The 26,861-nt window shown below is 50.3% G+C and overlaps 1 protein-coding gene across 1 annotated transcript in view; it reads right to left on the bottom strand.

Moving 5' to 3' along the window:
• Elmo2 (engulfment and cell motility 2) overlaps positions 1 to 25,875 on the bottom strand; it is a 273,759-nt gene extending 247,884 nt beyond the window's left edge. Inside the window, exon 1 of the mRNA XM_063284221.1 lies at positions 25,870 to 25,875. The gene's annotated coding sequence lies outside the window, so the exon portion shown is untranslated. The remainder of the gene's footprint in view (positions 1 to 25,869) is intronic.
• Positions 25,876 to 26,861: the final 986 nt, after the last annotated feature.

Below are 26,861 nucleotides of genomic sequence, written 5' to 3' on the forward strand. Positions count from 1 at the left end.
CAATTCTCCTTCATATCCAACCACTATTCTGGAGTTGCGCACTTTCATGTCTCCAGCAGGACTGTCTACATACATGGCATCAGGTTGAGGGCAAAAACACTTAGAAGATTCCGGAAGTCCACTGGAAATAGAGACCAGACCACTCCATAGTTGTTCAGTGGGATGAATGCTAATAGAAGGGCTGGGCTAAGCAGGTCCCCAGGTCTCACCTCTAGGCCACATTTAACAAGAACAAAGGCCAAGAAACAATTACCCTTTCTCTGTTTATATATGTTGATGTTGAGGCTGGATAGCCAACTGGTCTACCTAGCATCATACAGGCCATAGAGTGCAGAGGGTGACATTCAAAAAAGGTGAGTCATCGAGACTTATTCTGTTTGTAGAACACCTTAAGAATCAGAATCCTCAGCCAGAGGTCTAGAGACCTATCCAGTCTCTAGAAGAGGAGGAGGCAAGAAAATCGATCTCAGCCAGGCCTTCCGTTCACGTGGGTCCCGTTTCCCCCATATTTCCCCCGAGGCCCCTGCTTTTCAAAACTGGACTATGAGCTGGGAAGTTGGTCATCAAACCAAATTGTCGGTTTGTGAGTGCAGGTTAAAGAGAGGGAAATGTAGCAAATAGAAAATAACTGTGTGCTGCACAAAATATGCTCAGTGAAGGTCATCCTTGGCTACATAGTGAGTTTGAAGCCAGCCTGGGCTACATGAGACCCTGTCTCCAAACAAACCCCAGTCCCAACCCCAGACTAGAACGTTGGGGCAGCAGTTTAACGCACTCGTTGCTTCTGCAGAGGATCTTGGTTCGATACCCACACACCCCTCTGTACCTCCAGTCAGACATCCTCCTCTGACCTATGCAGGCACAGGCACTCATAGGATGCACACACGTACATGCCAGCAAAACACACGTGTACAGACAACAGTAAGGCAAATAAATCCAAAAGAAACCCAATCTTATCCAAATGATGCCAGGCAGGGCACAGCAGGTGCCAATCCTATAGGACAAAGTACATTCATAGCATAAGGTGACAGTCACATTCCCTGCCAGTATGAGCGTCAGGTGGGACCTTGTGCCAGCCTCGTCCATTGCTTCTTCTGCTCCACCTTCCAGGAGCCAGAGGCTCAGCTGTGGCGTTCCCTGTGTATGGTGAGCTTTAGTGGAAGGAGGGAGCTGGGGTGTGAGCAAAACTGTTCTGCCCTAAAGAATAGCCTCAGGGCTGCTCGCTGCCTCTGCCCCAAGGCTCAGAGGTGGCAATGCCACTGCCCTAGCTCTGTCATCTTCCACTTGGAACCCGTCCCCTGTCCCCACCACCGACCCTCTCTGTCCAACTGCATCTGACTAAGTGTTTCCATCGGAGACACCCTGACACGGTCCTCTTCCTTCTCCTTTTACTTCCTCATTACTTCCCCCCTCTCTCCACATGGACATAGATTGGTGGTCCTGGCAGGGGGCGTGGGGAGCTGGATTCAGCCAGTTCCAGCTTCCAGCTGTCATGCACAGCCTAGTGCTTGCAAATTTCTTCTAAATTGCCTTGCAGTCTCAGACCCTGGGGAGCGTTCATGCAGAACTCCAGATCTTTCCACTTCTCTGGATGGCAAAATGAACCACAACTGGGAACCATCACTCTCGGCCACCTCAGAGGAACTGCCTCAGATCCAGTCCTGGGCTCAGGCTCCTTCCTCGCCCTGCAACCACAGCAGACATGAGTTTACAAGCCACTCTCTGGCTCTCCTCACTTGCTTACTTTGACCAGGGCTGCTGGTGAGACAAACCAGACCGAGGGGCTGTTCTGTACCTGGGATGGCTCCAATGTCGCTCAGTGCCACAGGAAATGGAGAAGCTGCGAGGCCCGGGGGCTGGACCCTGCATAGATTGTCAGAGTGAGAGAGACTGCATCTTGACAGAAGGTGAGATTTGGGAATAGCAGCTCAGGAACTAAGCACCCCAAGAGGTCAGAGGAACATGAGCTCCCCGAAGAGGCCTTCCTTGGGCTCCTGGGCTCTAGAAGGCTCTCCATGAAGTGGCTCTGTTTGTCATCATTTTAGAGAGATCACTGGGTAGGGGAGGGCACAGATTTCTTCCCAGTTTGTATTCCAGGTTCACCAGCTCATACTGGTCAAGTGCAGAGCTGCCCTAAGAAAGCATCCTCTGCTCTCAAGAAGGTTCCAACAGACCTACCAATTATGTCCTAGAGAGACCTGGAGAGAGACTCAGAGGATGGCAGTTTGGGTTGAGATTACGTTGCCGTGTGGCTGGCTGGCCCAATGGAGTAGGCCCTAGGATCCCTGGGAAGCATTGTAGATGCTCCTACTTGAAAAGTAGGGGAAAGCCCCCAGGGCACCCTCTGCTTCAGAGTCTACAGTAGGGAGTCAAATGTTAGCAATGGCGTTAGCTTTGGGAGGGTGAAGGTGTAGGGATCCAGTCCCCTCCCTTAAAGCACGGGCTTTTCACCTCTTTTTAAAACTTCTTTTGTACTGGTTTTACTTTGGGGGTAAATGTATGACAGTTGCAGTGGCCAAGTGCTTGCTGTTTCTCCCATGGCCAAGGGCCAGTAATGGCTCTATTATCATCATAACCATTGCCTTTGACATCATCACGGCTATATAATCATCACCATCATCATCACCATCACCACCACCATCACCATTACCATCACCATCACCACCACCGCCGCCATAGCTGCTTCAGAATCTGCCTTTTCCCGGGCCACCCTGAAGCTCTCATGTCTATGAAAGGCCGAGCCGAACTGTCCTGTACCTAGGCTCTGTGGGGTGAGTGGTCCATGGCTTACTTACTGAGCACACACAGCCTGCTTGGCTCTGGCCACACTCTGGCACCACAGTGCCAAGGGTGACCGATGAAGCCTGGCTTTTTCAGAATTTTCCCTCTAGTAAAAGAGACAGACAGACAGACTTGCAAAGTATGAAACACATGTGCAGGTACAGAGCTACACAATGAAACTCTTCACTTTGGACAATTAAACATGCTAGAAAGGATAAATATATATTCATGGAGAGAGATGGCTACAACAAACTAAATGAGTCAGGACCTTTATTTTGAAAGGGAAATTCTGAGACAGCAGTAAGTGTAAAAGAGAACAGACCCCCCCCCCCATAGGAATGGCTGGGAGAAAGACTAGGGGTGAGCAAAATGACAAGAAAAAAGCCACTGAGCTCTTGTCTGATATGTTCAGGCAGTCTGAACAGCACATGAGAAGGGCCTGTGGCAGATACATGCTCTGCCTTCCTGCCTGCTTTTCTGTCTGTCTGTCTGTCAGTCAGAAGGTGGCAGTGACTAGAATAAGAAGTAGTAGAGCTAGGTGAACACCTGTACCTTCAGATGTGGCTTCTGTGAAGAGGGATCCAGTGTGGCTGGGTGAAAAAGTCAGCCATTGGGTGTCATCTAGCTAATGTGTGCAACTGCTGTGTCATTGAAAGCCTCAGTTTCTCCTCCTCTCTTTTTTTTCTTCTTCCCCTTCTTCTTCTCCTTCTCCTCCTTCTCCTTCTTCTCTTTCTTCTTCTTATCCCTTTTCTCCTTCTCCTTCTCCTCCTCCTCCCCCTCCCTCCCCTTCTCTTCTTCTTCCTAAACCTCCTTCTCTTCCTCCTATCCTTCTTCAGAGAGAGACAGAGACACACAGGGTTTTGTGGGGTTTTTTTTCGGAGCTGGGAACCGAACCCAGGGCCTTGCGCTTGCTAGGCAAGCACTCTACCACTGAGCTAAATCCCCAACCCTTGGGTTTTGTGTTTCAATACTGCTATTCAGAAGGTTGTTGAACCTTTGTGAAGCAGAGCCTCTCTGAAGGAAGTGAGTAAGTAAAGGCAGGCCTTGGAGCTTTGCAACTTGACCCCACTTCCTGTCCCCCTTGTGCTACAGGGGGTATGTGGCCAGCAGCCTCTAGTTCCTGCCACCATGCGTTATCCACCTTGATGGACCAGATCTCCTCAAGACGGGAGCCCAAATAAATCCTTCCCCACTCAAGTTGCTTCTGGTCAAGTGTTTGGCAAGGTAACACAGCAGCAAACAAGGTAATGGTATGATATCAGAAGACACAGAAATACAAACACAAATGCAGCATCTTAGAGAGACACATTCAGGGATGTGGGTCCCTCACAGGGGCACAGGGATGTTCTTGATGGGGAATGGACAAGAGAACCATGTGCTACTCCCCACATGATTGGCAGCACACACATTCCTTTATGCATGATCATGAATCAAAAGGAACCAAGCAAAAAAGATTAAGAATGGAATATATATGTCTATATATGTATATACGTGCATATGTGTGTATATGTGCATATATGTGTAATGTGCATATATGTATATATGTACATATGCACATATGTACATATGTATATATGTATGTAAATATGCATGTGTGCATATATGTATATGTACATGGATGAAGCCCTGGCTTCAATACCTCTAGCATATAAATCCAGGAGTTGCAATACACCCCTGTTATCCAAATGCCTGGGAAGTAGAGGTAGGAAGATCAGAAGTTCAAAGTAATCCTCAACTACATAGTGAGTTCAAGGCTAGACTGGGATACATCAGACCCTGGAGAGAGAGAGAGAGAGAGAGAGAGAGAGAGAGAGAGAGAGAGAGAGAGAGAGAGGCAAAGTAAAGGAAAAAGGAGACATACAACTGCACCAGGACTAAAATGTGCACCTTTCTTAGTTTTGTGACAAGATCTCAGCCTTACCTTGAACTTGAGCTCTTCCTGCCTTAGTCTCTACATTTAAGTTTCAGGTACATGGATACATCGATGTGACCATTTTGATACTTGGATCTTTATAGTATACCCCAAGTTCCCAAGTAAAACATGGATTAGTCAACTTTGGGCCAATCAGTTGTGACCAGGAGGTGCCGTCAGTGGGCAGCAGAGCGGTGTGTCTCTGCTCATCTATGTAGAGTGCAGGAGTGGAAGCTTAACCCTGGGGGCTAACGAAGCCAGTCACACAAGACAACACTTTCCTACTAAATTACCCCCTTTGGTTCCTAAGATCTATAAGAGAAAAAGTGAGAGGAAGTGGGAGTCATGGAGCAGCTAAGATTAAGGAGAAGCTGAGGAGTTAGCCCAGTGACCAAGAAAGGGACAGCACAGACCAGGTTACCATGATGGGCACAACCAAGGAAAAGCAAGGGCCCTTGATAAGTGGTCCCTGGTGACTGGAACAGGAGGGGAAAAAAATAAGAGAAGGTCACAGAAACAGAAAAGATCAGGAAGGACCTGGGCATCCCTGTTGACAGGCAGGGCCCTGCACCTCAGTAAGGCTGGGGTTTCTGGAGCAAGATGGCAGCCGTGGGAAGGTCACAGGCTCTTCTAGCTGCTGTCCAGGGAAGAGGCGTCATGTTGAAGAAGGAGCATCAGGAAGCCAGGAAGGCAGGTTGCTGATGGCTGACCCCCTGTGGTGACACAGAGTGCTGACCTGGGCATGTTTGAAATGTGAATTCTTGATATTTGCTAATAGGTCATTGGTGGGAGATAGGAGAAGACACTCTAGAAGGAGACACCCATCCCCCAAACCCAGCCAGGCGGCAAAATGGCTTAAGTTTGTGGCTCTTCTCTCTGCGTCTCCTAGACAAGAATTTCAGCCTGCTGCTTCGAAACACAGCGAGGCCTTTAGCGTCCGTCTTAATCAGATCTCTCCCATCCTATTAAGCAATTTGGGGCCATTTCTAGAGAAGATTTTGTTATTTGCCCAAATCTCCGGCTGCTTCATTTAGAGCCCGTGTTTAGGCAGAATGCAATTAACACATTCCAAACCCGGTTTCCCCTGAAATCCAATCAATTCTAACTCGTTTTCCAATCACGCTGCTTTCTCTAATTGTGAGCCTCGGCCTCCGCAGAATAGGGACTTAAGCCAATTATTCCATCGCTCCTATGAAAATTGCGCGATTTGTGTCGGCAGCGCCACACATTACTGATGAGCCTCTTCCAGCTAATGGAATAATGAAAACACAAAACAGATTTACCATGCTTAATAAGAGAGGGAGATAATGAAGGCAAATTAAAATGGAAGCTCAGATCTGCGTGGAGAACGGTAATGTGGTTTCCCCCCCTTTTAAATGAGCACCCGGGTTCTCAAATGCTGGCGGGAGGGGCCAGAGACTCAAAACTCAGACAGCGGTGGGTATGCCAGTTGGCTTAATTTGGAGGATGGTGGTCCTCCAGGCCACTTCCTGGAGTTTGGCTGCTGCTCCTCACTCTGTGCACCCACCCCTCAGCCACCTGTCAGAGACACTGGGGTTAAACCGCCACTGGGTTCGGTTCGATTTTTCTTAACTTCTAAAACCGTCCAGCAGAAGGGGAGGCAGTGAAGTCACTCCTGCAGGGTTCAGAGTTTGTTGACTGGGGCAGTCCTCAGCACCTGAGGTGGGGAAGGGGACCTCAGTCACATCCCAGTTCTGTCCATCCAGAAGCTGACACTCATACTCCTGCCTCCCAAGCAGGACACCAGACAAGTGTATGGACGTAACCACAGAGCTAAGGCAGGACTAAGGTCTTCAGTTGTCAGTTCCTGGTGCTGTGTGATCACGGCTATCCTGTATGGCCACCCTTGCTGAGGGAGTGCCAGGAGGTCTGGGTCCTTCTGTACCCTGAAATCACACCCTGTATAATTGTGTAACCCGGACACATCATGGATGCTCAGCAGGCCTCGGTGTCCCCACCTGCCCACTGGGTGTGACGAGATGGGGACCTGAGTCTGGCTTGGCTGAGGAAGTTTGGCCTAGGTCGAAGAAGACCTTGATAGAGTGAGAGACAGCGGCCTACAGGAGCTTCCCAGAGGAAGGAGTTGAGAGAGGCCCAGGGCAGCAAGGCCAGGGGATGCCTGGGCAGAGCAGACCTGGAAGCCAGTGAGGCCAAGCATCCCCTCCCACCTCTTCCTTTTCCCCTCCCTCCTCTCCTTCTCCTCTCCCTCCTCTGACCATGGCACTGCCACCCACCGCCTCAGGCCTACACTCCAGCTTGGAAACTTTCCCACCTCCCAGAACGGGTTCTGGGGCCAACAGGAGTCTGAGCAGTGGTCATGCTAAGCAGTAAACATATATGGACACGGTCTGCCGTGATGGTGCAGGCCTGTCATCCCTGAACTCCAAAGACCACGAGTTCAAGCTCAGCCTGGGCTGCAGTTGAGACTCTGCCCTTCTTCCCAAAGACAGAAACACCTGCAGGGCACTGTGGTAAAAATCCCTAAGCTAACATACCCAGCCCCCAGCCCTGAAATGGTCATTCTTATCCTAGTAGCCTAGGCAGATAGCCCATCACCCGGTGTCAGGATGGAAGCCCCTCTCTCCTCAGAAACCACGGCCTATCACTCACGCCGATGGCTGGATGTGTTCCCCGTGTCAGGCCTGGCTCTGTGCACCTCATGTAGCCCTCAGCATAGCCTTTTATTTCCTTCACAGATATAAAATCTAGGACAGGTAAGAGCGTTTGCCAGATGTGCACCGATGATGAACAGTAGGGGCTAGGATGTGTGTGGTCAGGCTCCCTAGTGACTTGACGGCTGTCCCTCCCTCGAGCCGATGGCTGCACAGTGCACCTGGGGGATTTAGGGCATTGACAGAGGGGAATTCCTCAGCTTACTAGGGGTTTTGTGCTCTAAACGTGTGGTGACAAGGAGCAGGGTTTCCAAACTGGAGAACACCATATAGGCACCCAGCCTCTCCTTAACGTGGGCACATCGGCCACACGACCACACTCTCTGACAGATTAAAGAATGATTTCTTGTGGCTCTTGGCTTCAGTGGGTATCACGGTGTCATGGCAGAGAAGGCATGGCAGGGCTGGTGAGAACATGGCTGCAGGAGTGTACGGCACAGGCTGTTCACATCACAGTGCACCATAAAGCAGAGTGGGAAGAGCTTCGGACGAGCCTTTGACAGGTGGCTCCTGCCAGCCCACCCTGACCTCTCAACCTATAATTCCTTTGGGGGCCGCATATCAGATGTTTACATTACGATTCATAACAGGGACAAAATTACAGTTATGAAGTAGCAATGAAAATAATTTCATGGTTGGGGTTTGCCACCGCTTGAGGGACTGTATTAAAGGGTCCCAGCATTCGGACGGCTAAGAACCACCCTTAGGACCTAAGGAGTCTGCAGCCTCCCAAAAGCAAGTGCCACCAGCTGGAGAACAACCATATAAAACAGGAGCTTGTGGGGACGCTGCAGGTTCAAATCACAGCACAGGAAGAATATTGGGACAAGTGCTACCTCAGGCCCCAAGATATTTGCAAGGCAAGATATTTGAAGGTGGGAGCCTTCAAATGGCCTGGGTTTAGCTTTTCCACAGCTCCCCAGCTTGGTCCTCGGTTTGGAGACCCAAGAGAAACAATAACAAAAAAGCCAGAAACATTTGAGTGGTTGAGGAAGAGTAACTCATAAGCAGTTTGTAGTCAGAACAAGAAGTCCCCAGCATGATGCTGGTTCATAGTGGGCACTGATTGCTGCCCAGGGCTGAGTTCAGAGCACCCGTATGACTTTGTTTTAAACTCAAGTTTTGCTTTAAATTTTTTTAAATTTAATTATTTTTGTAACATAAAGGAGGCACACATATGCTGTGGTGCACGGTAGGGGTCAGAGGACAACTTTGAAGAGCTGGTTCTCTTTGTCCACTGAGTGGGTCTCAGGGATCAAACCTGGATCATCCGGCTTGGCCACAAGTGCCTTAACTTGTTGAGCCATATCCCTGGCCCTGGATCCAACTCTAAAATGCTAGGAACCTCTACCTCCCATGTCTAAGCATCATACACTTCAGCACACAACTGCAAGCCCACTTCTCAACTTTGATTTTTTGAGGGGGAGCCCTCCTTTTCCATCAGATGCGAGAGAGAGAGAGAGAGAGAGAGAGAGAGAGAGAGAGAGAGAGAGAGAGAGAGAGAGAGAGAGGGAGAGAGAGAGAGATCAGGATATCAGGATGCTTGGGTTGCCATGGTGACCTTTTTCCCAGCCCAGGTATACTCAGCAGCTGTCTGGTCCAAAGCTAAGGATTTCTGCTGTGCTAAACCCAGGACGTTATCTCTCGGCGGCGGCAGGCAGCCCTTTTCTGTTCCCCTTTGGTTAGACATTTCCCAGGTTCCCTTGGGCTCGAGGCTCCATCTTATCCCAGGGTGATGAAAGCCGGTTGGCCACTAATCACTTCCAGCAGTGATAATAACCCCGCTGGTGTATAGAGTTTCTCAAAGCAGTTCATATGCGTTTATCTCTCTACTTCTCCCCCTGACCCGGCCACTTAGATTTTATTTTGAGGCCCATATTAAAGGGAACTTCTCAGCCACCTGCTCTGGGGGGGCTCACAGCCAGTTTGTAGGGAGCTATAGATTCTCCTTCTTGCCTTCCCCAGTGCCCAAGTTAGCCCACCCCCTCAGGTCATCGGAAGGGGAAACATGGTATGAGAGCACGAGTGTACCCCCAAAATGATCCGATTTTTAGAACGATAAACCCCGTTAAGCATGATTTTTCTCTCCTCCCCTGGCTGGACACATGTGGAAGACTGTATTCTGATACAGAGATCTTGGACTCCTTGGCGCTTCCTGTTAGAAGGTTCGGGAAGCCATATTTTACACGGCCCTTTAATTTTCACGAGCCAATAAATTTCTTTACGTCCCAGCCAGTTCAAGTTTCCGTTACTTGCAACCGAAAGAGTCGTGATGAGAAGACACAGTGGGAGACAGCCCAGGGACAGGTGGAAAGGCCGTCAGAGTTCCCTGAGGGAGGTCAGAGACAAACTGTTACTGAAGAAGAGACATTTGAGGCAAAGGAGAAACAAGGTGAAGTCAAATCAAAGGTGGTAACTAAGAAAGCAAATCCTTACGTGGAGTGTGTGTTTGTGTGTGTGTTTGTGGGAGTTGGTTCTCTCCTTCCACCCGGAGGGTTCCAGAAACTGAACTCGGGTCATCAGGCTTGGCCACCTTTTCCAAATGAGTATTTTTGGTTTGTTTGGGGTTTTTGTTTTGTTTTTGTTTTTTGAGACATGGTCTCTCGTTGATTGGCTAGATTGAAAGGTCTCTCACTGAGGCCGGGTCTCCCACTGGACCTGGAACTCACTGATTGGCTAGACTGACTGTCAATCAAGCTCCTGGGTTCTTTTCTTCCCAGCACTAGGATTACACGTGAAAATCATGCCTGCCTTTGCACGGGAGGCGAGGATCCTCGCGCTCTCACCGCAGCTCCTTAACCACGAAGCTCTCTCCAAAGCCCCCACATTTTCTTGTTAAGAAATTAATACAGGGATGTTCTCGGCCCATGGTTCACTCCCGGAGGTGAACCATCTTGGCTGAAGTTTTTACTTTGTAAAAGAAATGGAGGCTCGGAGAAAGGCGTCTGCTAAGGCCTAATGGCAAGATTCAATCATAATGGTGAGTATTTAATGATCCTGTATCATGTCTGGAAGGCACCATAGGGATAGGAACAAGCAAAACACAAAGGGTGGGGGTGGGGGAACTGTTTGTTCATGCAATTAAAGTTTTATTGAAATGCAGCCTTGTCCACTTGTTTCTGTGTTGTCTGAGGCTTCTTTTCCACTATGGTAGGACTGTTGAAAACTTGCTACAGGGACCAAATGAAGAGAGAAGAGGGGTGGCTTCTGGAAATGACTGCAGCCAGGAACTACCGACTCTTCCTCAAACCTTGCCAGTCCCCGAACCCCACCCCCAGTCCCCGAAACCCACCCCCAGTCCCCTTCCTCTGAAACAAGCCTGAAACAGGCCCATCTATTACCTTCCTGGGATAGCAGTATCAAGAATGTCTGCAGTGCTTTGCAAACCAAAGGCTGAGAGACATGATGTCTGTGAGGTCACCACATGGCCAAGTACAGTCCTGATGCTGAGAGCAAAGAGTGGAGGAGAGCTGCAAGGACCCCGTGGGGGAGGGGGGGTGCAGCATGTAGTCGCTCTGAGGGAGCGCATATTTTAGTCCATGTCGAATGTGTGCCTCACATCCTCCCAGAGCTATCTCAGAAATCCTGACCTATGCACTGCCCCCTCGGCTCAGGCACGAGCCCAACAAAGCCACGTGTGGATCTGGGGACATTAAAGGGACAGCAGATTGGCCCACAAACCTGGTGGGTGGTGGCCTCTGTGCTCTCCCACAGTCTGCAAGTCCTGTATCTCAGTTACTTCTCTCGACACTGTGTTGATGAACCTGACAAAGTCGACCTGGGAGAGGAGGGGTCTCTTGGCTCACAGTTCAGGGTGCAGCCCAGCACAGCAGTGGGAACTCAAGGCAGCTGGTTGTATAGCATCCACAGGGAGAGATGACGCTACTGTTCAGCGTGCTTTCTCCTTTTTTATTCACTCTGATTCTGCAACCCTCGGGATGTGGCACTCAAATTCCGGGGAGATCTCCTCTCAGCTAACCTTTCTGGAAACACACTTTCATAAATCTATGTCTGTGATAAGCCACCAGTCTGATTCCGAATCCGGTCAGGGTGACAAGGACAACTAGCCAACAACAAAAAAGATTGCCTACAGTATCTACTCTGTGGAGACAGAAACCTCAGCCAAGGTGCCCCGCAGATGCAGACGTGGGAGCTGGGGGCCCTAAAGCCCCAGCAAAAATGCATTCCTGTCGTAATTTTGTCAAGCTGAAGCTCCCCCGCCTTTTCTGTGTGGACTGTCAGCTTTGGGAGTTTTTATGGTGTCAGGGTTGGAAGGCATTGGGTGGGATGAACCGGAATATTTCCTGCTGTCTGTAGTATTTGGGGTGGGGTTGTTAGTTCTGTCTTGTTTTGAGACAGAGTCTATATATTCCTGGCTGTCCTGGAATTATGTAGACCAGGCTGACTTTGAACTCACAAAGATCCTCTTGCCTCTGCCTCCGGAGTGCTGGGATTAAAGGCGTGAGAACCATAACATCCTTCCTTATCTGCAATGTTCTTTTGGTCCTTGATCGCCATCCTGAAGAGGCTGTGACGGGAATGCACCCCGTTTCAGAGCATCCGCCATGCAGGGACTCTCCTAAGGATCCTCAGGACCAAGCATTCAAATCTGTGAGCTGCAGGGACCATTCTCACTCAAACCACCACTCCAGAGCATCTTCCTCCTCATCCCAGGGGCAGGCAGGGGACTTCCGTGAGGTCCAGGCGCCTTGACTTGGATCATATACCTGTGCTTACAGCCGTCAGTGTCTGGCTGCCTCTTCATCATTTTCTTGATCTCCATGAGGTAGAAACAGCCTCTGCCCTGGGCATCTCTAGCACAGTCCAGCACCTGTCTTCTTCCTCCTTAAAGGAGGAAGAGACTATGCGGTCACATGGCTTCAGCCACGGAGGGAGAGTGGGACAGAGCAAGATGCTTCTTGCATGTATTTTTATAAATGCCGTGCTATTACCTTCTTGGGACCGCACTCTCTCAGCTCGGCTCTGAGGACAAGCTGCCCCTGGTCCCAATCCTAACATAGTTCTGCCAATGGCCAGCTGGTTCTCTGACCCCTGGGGCTTGCTCACGGCTAGTTCTGCCAAACCTCAAACGACCACCCGGCGACCGTGCTCTTCTCCTGCCCACCTGAGTGGCCTCGGATGGAAAACACCAGACAGCCTTAATATTTAATAGCAGCCAGATTTATATGGGTAAATCCCCAGCCCCACTATGCCCCTGCAAAGAACACACAACTCCGTTATTACATTTCCAGCTGAGCTCCTAGATTGGGCGGATTCACCACCACACCACTCTGTGTCCAGCTATGAGATCTCTAGCTACTTGCTGCTCCTCCAGACCACGTGGTTCTACTCCATCTTCTACCTCTTCTTCCTCCTTCTTCCTCTCTCTCCATCCCTCCGTCTCTTCCTCCTTCCTGTCTCCCTTCTCTAAAACTCCCAGCCCCACCTTTACCCTCCCACTGCCCAATCACAGGCTCAAGCCTTTATTTGCCAGTTAAAAATGGGGAGAAGGTTCACATGGAGTCACCAGAGTACGTAATCCACTCCTCATGGGGGACAGCCCCTCTTCAGGAAGCAGAATTAGTATCAAAATAGAAACAGCACCAAGGCTATCCACAATGGGTGGCCAGGAAGCAGAGAGAAGGGAGTCCTGGGAATGAAGCATCTTTACAGGGCACACCTTGGTGATCTACTTTCTTCTGGTTCCCACCATCTTCTAATAGTACTCCCAGTTATAAAGCCACCAGGGGATTGGTCTATCGAGGGAGGCGGAGCCTCCGTGAGCCAATCGCCTCTCAGTAGCGCCCCCAGCTGGAGACAGAGACTTCTTTTTTTTTTTTTTTTGGTTCTTTTTTTCAGAGCTGGGGACCGAACCCAGGGCCTTGCGCTTCCTAGGTAAGTGCTCTACCACTGAGCTAAATCCCCAGCCCCGAGACAGAGACTTCAATAGCCAACTGCATATGCAAACTACGACACGGTAATATGCTTGGTCTTGATACTGGCTCCCTAACTGTTCATTACAGCCCCGCCCCTCCCGCTGCGTCATCCTAAGCCGATTGGCCATGGGCAGCTATAAGAAAGTTTTAAGGTGTTAGTGTTATCACTCCTCAGCTCTCCAGCGCCCTCTACGTTTCCCATCTACCTCCCAACAATGCAATAGTTCGGTCCTTTGCTAACACAGTAAACGTAGGCTGCATTTATGAAGATTATTACTACAAAATGATCGGGTAATGACATTTGTTAAGGATGAAATCCCATGAGAGTGGTTAGCATGACCTTGGGCCATGTCTGGAAGCATCCACCGTCCCCAATGGGAGGGCCCAAGAGCCCTTGACCAACGGGATAGACTTTGTGTTTCCTCTCTGCCCTCAGAGGGAACCAGGGCAGCAATCTTCACTTACGGATCTTCATTGGAAAATAAACACTGTTAACGTACAAGAAACCCATCTCAGGGCCTAGTCAAAACGTCTCTGGAAGGGACAGACAGAATCCTAATGGGCTCCAGATGTCTCACAGTCTCTCTTGGGGGGGGGGGTGACATGGGGAGACGTGGGGCAGGTTTGTAGCCCAAAGGAGCATCTTTCCCAGTCCCTTTGGGGGGGGCCTCTCTTCCTGCTCAGATCACCAGGCTTGGTTCACCTTTGCCCTTGTTGGTCTCGGCACCCCATTCCATGGACCAAAGTTACCCAACCCAAAAGAATGCACCCATCCCCCACCCAGCATGAGCAAAGTTCCAGTTAAGGGGTTTGAGCCACATGGAAGCTGAGTCTAGAGGTTCATCCCTCAGAGGAGAAGGAAACCCTGAACCCCTGGACCAGCCCCTTCTGGTCCCACTCTGTGCTCTTGGGTACCCTTCACTGCTGCTGGGCCCCTGTCTTAGCTCAAATGTCACCTCCTTGCTGAGGTCTCTCTTAATTTGTCCTGAAATGGCAGGTGTCCCCTTCCCTTCCATTGCATGCTTTGCCTCCATCTTCCAGAACATCAGCATCTCAGGGACAGCCGGGTTGTCTGCACATGCTCAGTGTCGACATGTAGGAGATGTCCCCAGCCTATGGGTTCAGCGAATTGTGACTTAAAATTATTTGCTACATCTATTTCTTTATTATTTGTGGGGGATATGAGCATGCCACACTATGTGTGGACATTGGAAGAACTGGTTCCCTCCTTCCACCATGTGGGACCTGGGGATCGAACTCACGTTGCTAGGTTTCGCAGCAAGCCCCTTTACCCACTCACTGTGCCATCTCAGCAGGCCTGAGTCAATGTTTTACAGGAGGGTGGTCGAGGACCAGGAGGGTGAGCTGTCTGACTCAAACTCTACAGCTACCATTCAGGCTGCTACGTGTGGGGTGGTGGACAACAGCACGGTTGTCTGCACACAGTTCTCAAGTGCAGAAGCCAGAGATCGGGGCGTCATCAGGACAGTGCACTGAGAAGGGAAGGGAATTCCTGCCATTTCTTCTAGCTTCTCCATCTCCTGTCCTTGCCCCGTCTCCACAGTCCTGCTGGTGCTGTGTATATATTTCCCATTCTTAATAACTCTCCATCACTGCTTAGAGCAGTGGTTCTCAACCTTCCTAACACCGAGACCCTCTAATACAGTTGTGGTGACCCCCAACCATAGAATCGTTTTCATTGCTGCTTCAAAACTGTAACTTTTTTACTGTTATAAATTGTGATGTTAATATCTGATGGGCAGCATATCTGATGTTCGACCCCTGTGAAAAGGTTATTTGTCCCCCAAAGGGGTCACGACCCACAGGTTGGGAACCATGAGCTTAGGGGCTGTCATTCATTTAGAACATTAGTTTGCAATTTTCACTGAGTCTAAGGCAAGCTGTGTTCCAGAGTTTCCTGTTAGTCACCTCCCGCTGAAGCAGAGCTGGTGATTCCCATCCCTATTCATGGCCCCCAGAGGCTGCAAGGGGAGCTGTTTTTGGGGAGGGCAGGGGGGGGTGTGTGTGACAAGGACCAGCGGCTGTGGCTGTCAGTCTCTGGAACCCAGCAGGAGGGAGAGGGAAGGATAAACTGTGGGGTTCGTGAGACAGAGGCCTGATCCTGGCTGATCCCCTAATCCCTTCTGAGCTGGCTTCCCACAGTGTAAACTCAAGGGTCCTTCTGTTCTGGAAGGTTCTGCAGGAAACCTGCCCTTCCAGATACAATAGCCCTCTCTGCTTTCAGCTTTCCCCAAACTCACTCCCCAGCCTCCAAACCCCCATTGCCAGTCACACCTGACACTGATGCCCTTTGGGTACCAAGTCCTACACACAGCCTCAAAGTGGTTTCAGTCAAGACTTTTGGCTTCCTGCCAAAGCAACTGAAGGATGCGGTCTTTAGCTGGCTTCAGGTGAGGCTAGATCCAGGCCTCACCTGATGATGACCTGAGTTCAATCACTGAGAGACCCTAAGAGACCTGATTCCTCCAAGTTGTGCTCTGACCGTCATAGATGCATGCACTGTGGTCTGTGCATGCCCTGAGCACACATAAACCCTCACATAATAAATGAGATGGTTGAAACCACGGTTGACCCTGAATCCCTGTTCAAATCCACTCACTGCATATTCTCTCCTACAAGCTGAATTCAAGGTCACTGGAGCTGCACATGTCCAGCGTGTCCCGTCAGTGCATCCTGTGAGCGTGTCCTGTGGATCTACTCTTGCCCTGCTCTATGGGTGACCTTCAGACCTCTGCGAGGTTTGGCAGGAGGCTGAGTGGCAACTTTGGAGTTCCGGGGACTTTGAGAAGAGCGTGTGACCACCAAGGCATGCCTCAGGGGTGGACACTAGGCCCAGGTGATCAAGAGACCCCCAGAACCCACACTTCTTAGCATCCCCTGTGAACCCCATGGACCCTGACCAGCAGCTTCTAGGGGTCCCTGGAGAAGGCTACTCCTGTCAGGAACCTGTCAGACGGAGAGTGGAGGGACAAGGAAGGACAGTCCCACCCAGCTACCTACCCTGCTTTGCCCAAAGCTCTTCCCCTCAGGTATTTTGCCCCTGGGGCAGTTACCAGTGATCTTCTGGTGACAAGTGACCTCAAATTCTAGGTTGGCTGGCACCAAAGGCACCCTCACCTCATCTTTCCTGCCCCTTGCCCCATCTGACTTCAAACAGCTCTCACAGAAGGAAACAAGTTTGTGTTCCGGCTGTGGGTTTTCTGGGCGCCCTCTACCCCAGGCCTGCCTCCATGTCAGACCACAGACTCCCCTTCCTTCGGGGCCCAACAGAGCTGCTTCCGTTCTCCAGCCCCAAAAGTTTGAGGCCATTCACCCACACCTCCACTCTCACTCATTCATTCACTCTCACTCATTACTTCATTCGTGTATTCATTTACTCATTCATTCATTCACTATTTCACTCATTCGTTTATTCACTGTGGCCCTTGGAGCCTTGCTCTCTCACTTCCCACCTCTTTGGCTACTTCAGCGCCCCCTGCATTTCTGCTGGAGTGAAGTTCAGACCTCTGAAGTACAGCTAACTGGGGAGATTGCTCAGTGCACAGGCAAGTGTGAGGATCTGAGTTCGACTCTCCAGCACCAGTGTAGAAAGCTAGCTGTGGCTGTACATGCCAGCACTGGCAGAGATAGGGGGATTCTGGGAGCTCACTGGCCTGACAGCTTAGCCCAAAGCAGGGCTCAAGGCAATAAGGTAAAGAATGATAGAATTAGACACTAATATCTGTCTGTGAAGAAGCACACATGCATGCAGGCACACACATACACACCACACACATATGCGTGTACTCACACATAGACACACACCATATAGACACACATGTGTGTATGCACACACTCATACACATTCACTCACACATACACTATACACACCACACACACATACATCACATCACACCACACACACACACGCACACGCACATCACACACACACAAACATATAGACACACACATGCACTCACACATATACTATACACACACTACAAACATACACACACATCACACAAACATATAGACATGCATGTATGCACACACACATGCACTCACACATTACACACACACACACACACACGCACACTCATAAGCACAGCCACTATAAATTGAGGTCCATCACTGTGACCCCGTGTCCTTTCTCTGTCCTATACACAGCCCACATTGTAGGCCAGCTACACTTTACTCCAGCTCTTGGTAGAAAATATACTTACCCACCTGCTTCCCCCAACCCAATCACCTGGTTTAAGCTGAAGCCCCCCCATCCACATGTCTGACTTGATGCTGTGCACCCTGCCTCCTTTTCTAGCCCCTTATCCACCAAAGGATTTCTTGAAAATAGGAAGGAGGTAATGTCCCTGCTGTGGCTAACCACTTGGAGCCTGTCCAGTGATGGACACCTTTGTCCCATCCACTGCTGCACAGCATAGTGGCCACTTCCTTGGCTACTTTGCCCTTCCTGTGGTTCAAATTCTTATCTCTCATAGCTTAACTGTAACATCACCTCCTGGAGGCATCCGGGGCTAAGCAGCCAATTGCCTTGGTGGCCATGACACCTTCAGACCCTGCTTCTTCTTAATACCTTTTTCATGTTTGTTTCTTTTTTTTTTTTTTTTTGGTTCTTTTTTTTCGGAGCTGGGGACCGAACCCAGGGCCTTGCGCTTCCTAGGTAAGCGCTCTACCACTGAGCTAAATCCCCAGCCCCTCATGTTTGTTTCTTTATCTGGTGTGGTGGTTTGAATATGCTTGGCCCAATGAGTGGCACTATTGGGAGATGTGGCCGTGTTGGAGTGGGTGTGGCCATGTTGGAGTGGGTGTGGCCATGTTGGAGTGGGTGTGGCCTTGTTGGAGGAAGTGCATTACTGTGGGGATGGGCTTTGAGACCTTCCTCCTGGCTGCCTGGAAGAGCGTTGTAGTCTTATTCCAGTTCCCTTAGCAACAAGATGTAGAACTCTTGGGTCCTTCTCCAGTGCCATGCCTGCCTGCACACTGCCATGCTTCCCACCTTGATGATAATGGACTAAACCTCCGAACCTGTAAGCCAGCCCCAATGAAAAGTTTTCCTTTATAAGAGTTGCCTTGCTCGTTAGTGTCTCTTTAAAGCAATGGAAACCCTAACTAAGACATCTGGCTACCACTTTTTTTTCTCCTTGCTAGAATGTTCTGCCTAAGAACAGGCATCAGCCCTAGAATAATTGTTAGCACAGTGTAGATGCTCAACTAATGGTTCCTACTATGTTAATGGAGCACATTAATTGCTTCTAACTGGGGAGTCACCCTTAGTTCCCCTGGACACTTGGGACTCGTGACTTCCCAGAGTCCCCTGACCCTGCCTGTCTTGGAGCCAGCTCTGAGCTGTTGGCATCAGAACAAAACACATGGTACACATGGCGCCCCACTGACTGTGCCCTGTGCAGCCTGTATTGGTATAAGGCCTGACAAGATGGCTCAGTTCATGAAGAAGCTTGCTGCGAAGGCTGATGAGCCGAGTTCAATTCCTGGGACCCACGTGGTAAAAGAAGAAAACTGATTTGATAGAGCTATGGCCTCCACACTAACACTGTGGTATGCACACTTTCCTACGTGCATCATAAACACACATCCTCCATGCTCAGGGCTTTTGAGGGAAGCATGCATGCATGCACACACACACACACACACACACACACACACACACACACACACACAGGGTAGCTTCTTGCTTGTCATTTGTTCAGGGGGAAAAATGGAATTTGTCTAAAATCTTAACTGGAAGGGAACTGCTCCACGCGCTATAATGACACGCTGCAGGGTGGCATGGGTTGCCATGGGAAGGCCGGATGTGTCACCATTTGCTCCTTCTACTATGCCCCAGGCACTCTTCTAAATGTTCAGGATGTGACAGGACACAGAAACCTCTTCTCAGTTTCCAGAAGACAAAACCCAACTCCTGGCAACATCAGGGCAGATGCTATGGAGCACATAGGAGCCGAAGGGCTGGGGAAGGTGGGCAGGGGTCTGCTGCTGCCACAGAGCCGTGGGAGGATGTGGGATGTATCTTTCTGGGTTGTGAAAGGCTCAAAGAGCAGATGAAGTTGGTCCTGGTGGCCCTGGGTAGTTAAGACGTGCTGTGGTAAATATTTGGAGTTTTTTTTTAATCCTACCTAGACCATACAATTCCCAAATAAAAGACACAAAAGCCTTTATAATAAACTTTGTTAGCACCAGAGCTGGGCGATATCAACCCACTATGCTATTTTGTCTACTTCTCTATCAGTAACTCCGAGAGGTCCTTGCCATGTTCCTCTTGGTTCGCTCCTACTCCAACAGGCCAGCCCTCGGGACCTATCTTCCTTCTCCTCTCTCCACCTCCAGAGGTGCCTGTCTGAGACCCTAAGCCTAGGACCTCAAGCCCCGCCTACCTCTCCTCTGTCCAGCCGCTGGCTGTAGGCATCTTTATTAGCCAATCAGGGATAACTTGAGGGGTAAGGTTTACACAACAAAAGCTGGTATTGTAGGAGGTTTATCTAGGAGTAAAGGGTCTTGGGGATACAGTATTTAGCATTTGAATACACAGCAGCACCAGACCAACCTACTACAAAGGCCAGCAGCTGCCTCCAGGCTTAGGGCAGGGTCTTCTGGTGGCACGCAGCCCAGGGTCTCCCCACCCCTGTGCATGGACTGGGGCAGAGGAGGCTCTTCGGTTGCCCTTGATTGCAAATTTGAGCTGCCCCTGGATGCTCAAGCTCTTCTCATGCTGGACTGGAAGCAAGGCCTAGCCTGTCCTGAGTCAGGTCTGAGGGAACCTCGACATGAGGCAGGGGAGGAACGTGGGGGTGGTTTCATAGTGAATTCGTACTGGTTTGTCATTTTAAAAATGAAGAACAGGAAACAAAACACCAGACCCCACCAAACCCAAGGCATGGGGACAGAGCCATGCTGTCTGGGCGGCAGAGAGGACTCAAGCCCTTCTTGGGCATTTGTGTAGCATTCAGGGACAATGGTGTATGGGACACAGTCAGCAAATATATTCCAATAAGGAAGGGAGGGAAGGAGGCTTGAGGGAAGGAGAAGTGGGAGATGTTGGGGGGTGTGGGAAGGAAGGAAATGAAGGTGGGGAAGAGGAAAGAAGAGGAAGAGTAGGAAACACAGGAAAAAGAAAGAGGAAATGATAAAGAAATATAGGAAGAAGGAGATTGAAGAAAGGAAATAAAGAGGAAGGAGAGGGACGGGGAGAGGGCAGGCTCACACAGATACGGGGGTCTTCCTGTCTGTACTCTCAGCCATGGTAGAGGATCAAACTCAGAAACAAGAGCATGCGAAACTCACACTCGAACGCGGTCCCTCTGGCCCGCTGCTTAATTAAATGACCTCATAATGAAATCTCTCCCCACTGAGTGCGGGTTTAATAATTAATTGTCCTCACTAGCCAGCCAGCCAGCTTGGAGCACTCAACACTTGCTCGGGAAGTAGGGAGAGAGTGGGAGAGAGTCTTGGGCCTGGGGAAGGTCTCCCCAAACTTGCAAAAGAGGGATGGGGAAGTAAGAAGGGGGATCCAGACTCAGCCTGCGGCACAGACCCTCCCGGCAACCTCTTTAATAAGAATGTAAAATTGCTAATCAATGGCAAACAACTGACCAGGGAACACACATCACGGGAGAGGAAATAGCAAACAGTTGGTTTTCTGTTTTACTTTGCATGTGAGCAGTTGTTTTGTTCGCATGCGTCTGTGTACCACATGTGTGCCTGGTGCCTGAGAAGGTCAGAAGAGGGCGTTGGATCCTCTGGGACTGAATTTACAGATGGTTGTGAACTACTGTATTGGATGCTGGGAATCAAATCTGGGTCTTCTGGCAGAGGAGCCAGTGCTCTGAGCCATCTCTCGGCTGAGCCACCTCTCCTGTCCCTAACCAGATGCTTTTTTTTTTTTTTCCGGAGCTGGGGACCGAACCCAGGGCCTTGCGGTTGCTAGGCAAGCGCTCTACCTCTGAGCCAAATCCCCAACCCCCAGATGCTTTTTAAACAGCTGATACAAACCAAAAATTAAGAAAAAGGGGGTGGGGTAGGGAAAGTACATTTTTATTAACCATCTGGGAAAGTTTAAGAGTGATTGATCTTGGGCCAGCAAGATGGCTTAGCGAATAAAGGAGCTTGCCACCAAACCCGACAACCTGAGTTTAATACCCAGACCTGTGTGGAGGAAGGAGATAGCTCACTCCTGCAAGCCCTCCTCTGACATTCAATACATGAGGCGCGCGCACACACACACACACACACACACACACACACACACACACACCAGAATAAATGTAAAAAACATGTGATTAATGCTGCTAGCATTCAAGACCTGTCACTTCACAAGACAATTGTCAACAGCATGTTCCAGCTCCTGTGAGGAGAAACCTGATAGTCTCTGCCCCATTCCAGACACAGGCTCTGTGGTCACCTCTCCTCTCTAGGAAGGAGAGGGGTTGTGGGGGGGAGCGAGGGAGGGAGAAGAGGGAGAGGGACAGAGAGCTCATTGTGTCTGTGTTCTTAAAGTCGCCTAACTGACTGGATCATTCGCCAGGAGCGTCACAGCAGACACCACAGTTGTGTGTTTTAGACGACAGTTGATTGACTTGCAGTCGTGGGCCTAGCCTCTGAGGTCACAGTATCAGGATGGGGCTTCTCCCAGTGTGTGCACGAGGCTGTCCCTCTGTCTGTCTGTCCTGTCTTCCTCTTCTAAGGACACAGATTGAACTGGAGCCCAATGACCTCAACTTAGACATAATTTACTAGTTGGTTTTTTAAGTGGCATTTATTGGTCTATTTTTTAAAGTTATGTTTATTTTATGTGTTGAATGTTCTGCTTGCATATATGTTTGTACACCAAATGTATACCTGTTACCTATGGAGGTCAGGGAAGAACACTGGATGCCCTGGAACTGAAGTTGCAGACATCTGTGTACTGCTGTGTGGGTGTTAGAAACCAAATCCAGGTCCTCTTTGAGAGCAGTCAGTGCTTTTAACCACTGAGCCATCCCTATAGCCCCTTCAATTACATTGATTGATTGATTGATTGATTGATTTTTGTGCATATGAGTGCTTGTGCATGTATATGCATATTTACACATGTATATTGGGCATGTATGTATGTGTGTATGACAGTATCCGTGTCTGCACACGTGTATTACATATGTGTGTATGTATGTATGTGTGTATTTGTCCATATGTGTATGTGTGTGTGTTGCGTAGTGTGTGTGTGTGTGTGTGTGTGTGTGTGTGTGTGTTGTGTATGCAGATGTCAGAGTCATGTCTCAGCAGGCTTGATGTCAAGGACTTTTGTCTGCTGAGCCATCTCACAGATCCCTATTTCCCTCTATAAATTCTACCTGCAAATGCAGTTACATGCCAGGGTCCTGAGGCTGGGGCTTCAGCGTATGAGTCGAAGCTCAGGCCTCATTCCCAGACACCTCAGATTGTAGTAGGACAAGTGTCAAGTCTGGGGAAGTCACTGCCACCTTTCTTCCCTTCAGAGTTGAAACAATTCAAGTCATTTTCATGTCCCGAGGATGGTGACTAGTTTTAAGTTTTTAGGGGGAGCTGTTTTCAATCCTTGGTGGGGTAGTGTGACAGGATTAGAGGCCTCTCCAACCACCTCATGTCGTCACTAACTGAAATCTAACCCCAGCCCATGACCAGATCTCAAAAGCTGCCAGGCCATCCCAGCAGCTCAGATGCTAAGGACAGTGTGATCTTTTCACCTCACTCTACAGACCCTGGCCAGAGTCCCCCAGAGAGAGAGAGAAGACCACCCCTCTCCAACTTCAGCCCGTGGGATGAGCGGCACATTTATTCTCTTGTTGCTGTAGAGAAGTAACACAGGAGCGGTTGGTTTGGCTCCTGGCTTCAGCCCACTGTGCAGGCAAGGTATGGCAGCGCTCATGGTGGCAGGGACAACAGTAGAGAGGTCACACGGTGTCTGAATACACAGACAAGATGTTTGAGCCACATCCAGAAGCCTCCAGTGACCTACTTCCGGTGGCCAGGTTCCACTTCCCAAAGGTTCCAGCGACCCTTAAAACAGGAGCACTAGTGGGGAGCATGGGGAGTGGGTCGGTCTCAAACCACAAAGGCGGTATTTGTTTCTTCGGCTCCAGCAGCAAGCCACAACAAGCTTGAAACGCCAGAAATACTTCATCATGCCTTCAGAAGCCTGAGTGCCGAGATAGAGCCAGCTGCCATGCTCCCTCCAAAGGCTCTAGGGGGAGGAGCCTTCCTGACCCTCCACTATCACCTGCCATTCCTGGGTTCCTGACAACATCACCCTAATGCCTGCCTTTGCCACCGTCTGTCTGTTTCCCTGGCTCTCTGAATGTTGTGCTTGGTATTTCCTCAAGAGGTCATCGTGGGTCTTAGTGCTGCTCTGATCTAGAATAATCTTGTCTTGAGATCCTGACCCGAATGACCTAAGATTCCATGAACCGGAAACGGGTGGCGGGGCACTTGGACATGTCTTTGGGGTCATTGCTATTGGAGATTGGGGTCAACATTGTTTTCACGCGTCATTGTCTTAAGAACAGTAGACTCACGCCTCAAAGATCCAACTGACCTCCAACTAGCCTGGCCGTGAGGTTCAGTTGGTAGGGTGTTTGCCTGGGATGCACAAACCTTGGGTTCTATCTCAAGCCCAGAATAACAGGGCCTGGTGACGCACACGCATGCTGGCGATCTCAGCGCTCTGAGAGATAGAAGCAGGAGGATCAGGAGTTCAAGGACACCCATGGTTACAAAGGTGACGCTGCGACCCTGGAGGCTGAGGCAGGAGGATGTAAAGTTCAAGTGTTGCTTACCTTTCAGAAGTGACCTCAGGGCCAAGCTAGAGTAACTTGGCAGGGCCCTGTCTCCCTATAAAAATTAAAAATGGATGGGAATAGTGTTTGGGAGCAAAGCAGTTGCCCAGCATGCGTGATGCTCTGGGTTGAACCTCCCAACACTGCAAAAGACAGGAAAAGAAAAGCAAACAAAAAACTACCCGAAGTAGAAGGGTCGCTCAACACCTCTGAAAGTCCTTTGGGGACAGGGAGGCCAGAGAGTCCTTGGAGGAGCCACCACTTGTTCTGGTCTGGTAGGGTTCCACCTGGCTGGTGTCTCCTGCCAGGGTCACAGGATCTCTAAAGGAAGCCTCGAAACCCGTAGATCTTGGCAGAAGGAGGGTATGGGAGGGCAGAAGGAGGTGGGGATCCCCTCCCCGCCGAGCCTCCACGCCCACCCGGGCTTTCGGGCTTCCTGGAATGCCCGAGGGACGCCGCTGCGGTAATGATCCCGCGACAGCTGCGCTCCCGGAGAAGCAGCCGCCGCTTCCCGGGCGCCGCCGCCTCCGGAGACAGGTTCGCACCTGCTGGGGACATTTCTCATCAATTAGACCTTGGCAGCGCTTGAATGGGGCCCGGGAGGGCGCGTCCCCGCCGCCCCGAGCCGCCCGCGTGCACAGATGGCAGCCCCGAGCGCAGCTGCCTGGCGGGTGCGCGGAGTCACAATCGGCGCAGTGTTCGCAATGCCCCAGGTTGGGCAGGGCCCGGGCACACCTGCGCGGCACAGATGGTATCGCCCGCGGCAGCAGGCACCCGAAACCCCACTGAGGACGCCTAAGCGGGTGCGACGCCAGGAGTCATTGACCTTGGGGGCCCGCAGACCACACCCCGCTCACAGCCTACACCTTGCCTCGCCCCGCCCTCCGCATCCCGGGCCTCCAACTTTTCCCTGAACAAAGTGGAACCCGTCCTGGGTAGTAGCTAGGTCATCCAAATGCCTACAACTGGGGATTGACTGCGAAATGTGTTCTCCTCTACAATGCACTGACACACGGCCGTGAAAAACATGGCTAAAGAGGCCTGGGCACGTTGCGTAGTGGGCAGAGGGCTTACCTAGCATGCACTAAACTCTGGCCGCATCTCCAGCATGGAGAATGCTGTGTTGTTTGTGTAGTTTATGCTGGCCATGAGTTCAAGGTATCCCTCGTTCCTCAGCCTTCTTCTGAGTACTGAGATTCTCTCTCTCTCTCTCTCTCTCTCTCTCTCTCTCTCTCTCTCTCTCTCTCATGCGCGCGCACACACACACACACACACACACACACACACACACACACACACACACACAAAACACCTTGAACATTTTCTTTTTTGGCCTCAGACTCAAAAATGCCAGCACAAAGGCCAAACCCCGCCAGTTTGCGGTCCAAAGGTTTGTACCAGCCTCTCTCTGACGGTAGCCGGCTCCATTTTCAGGCGACTTAGCCGACTCCGGCTCCGTTTTCAGGCGACTTTGGGGCTAGAGATTTTTGCAGCAGAAACTCTGCTTCTCTGCTCTAACTCTTTCTCACGGAGACCGGAGCTGGCTGTCTACCTGGGCTGGCATTCTGTCCTCACACATCGACAACTAACTCCTCTGCTCGCACTGCATTGGTGCCTCAGGGTACCCCAGACTTCGAGCTGTTTTTCTCATTCTCATTCGTCATTCTCAAGAAAGCCCTTTAATTCTGGGTAGAAAATTCACGGAGGTCTCACACGCCAAGGAAAGTGAACCCCAGTGGACTAGCCCTGTGTCTCCCCAATGACTTCACACCACTGCCTCTTACCTGTGCCCAGCCCCCACCCCCAACCCCCACCGTCCGGGAGACCACTTCTTCATTCCTTTGTCCAGCCCCTGCTCTGAGCAGCCTGGAGCCTGGAACTAAGGCACGTTAGTCATGGTCTCAGGCTCAGAGGGCTGGCAGACCGCGGGTAACAAAGCATCTCTAAGGTCTTTTCATGGTTTTTATTAATGCAACAGGGAGTGCTGAGCAGAGCTGAGTGTCAGCGTGTCCCTTCATCTCAGGGAAGCAATAACAATGGTGACACAAATGGTCTCAACCAGCCGTGATGTTCTAACTCACTCAGCCCTGTTGGGACTCTGCCGTGAACCTTCCCAAGCCATGCCTCAAAAGAAGAAGCAGACCCTAGCATGGCGTTCCCACCCCGATGCTAACAAGTGAATGCTCTCATTCTCCCCCAATCTTCCACGGCTCAAAAAAAAAAAAAAAAAAAACTGCCACGAGAACCTAGAATAAAATTAAAACTTCAAGATCCAAGCACACTTTAAAAAAAAATCTTTATGTGTATGGTGTATGTTTATACTATTGATGTTTGTGGCATACACAGGCCACACAGGCATGCGGAAGTCAGAGGACAGCCTTGTGGGTCAGTCAGTGCTGGGGGTTCCTTGTTAATTTTTTTTCTCGATGCTTATAACACCAGGATGACCTGTGACCTTCCAGGATGTCTCCTGCCTCGGTCTCCAGTCTCCTCACGGAAATGCCAGGATTGAGGACTTGCTCTGTAGTGTCTGGCTTCAACATGGATTCTGGGTAATTATATACCTTACTCTCACACGAAAAACTCTTTACCCACTGAGCCATTTCCAGCCCCCATAACCCCAGACCCTGACATTTGAGCATCCCAGGAAGAAGTCGTTAAACTTTGGGACATAGAGTTTGTTGAAGACCTAGGAGTTGATAGGCCCTATCCAGAC

The sequence above is a fragment of the Rattus norvegicus genome, chromosome 3 (assembly GCF_036323735.1).
Source record: "Rattus norvegicus strain BN/NHsdMcwi chromosome 3, GRCr8, whole genome shotgun sequence".
Taxonomy (NCBI): domain Eukaryota; kingdom Metazoa; phylum Chordata; class Mammalia; order Rodentia; family Muridae; genus Rattus; species Rattus norvegicus.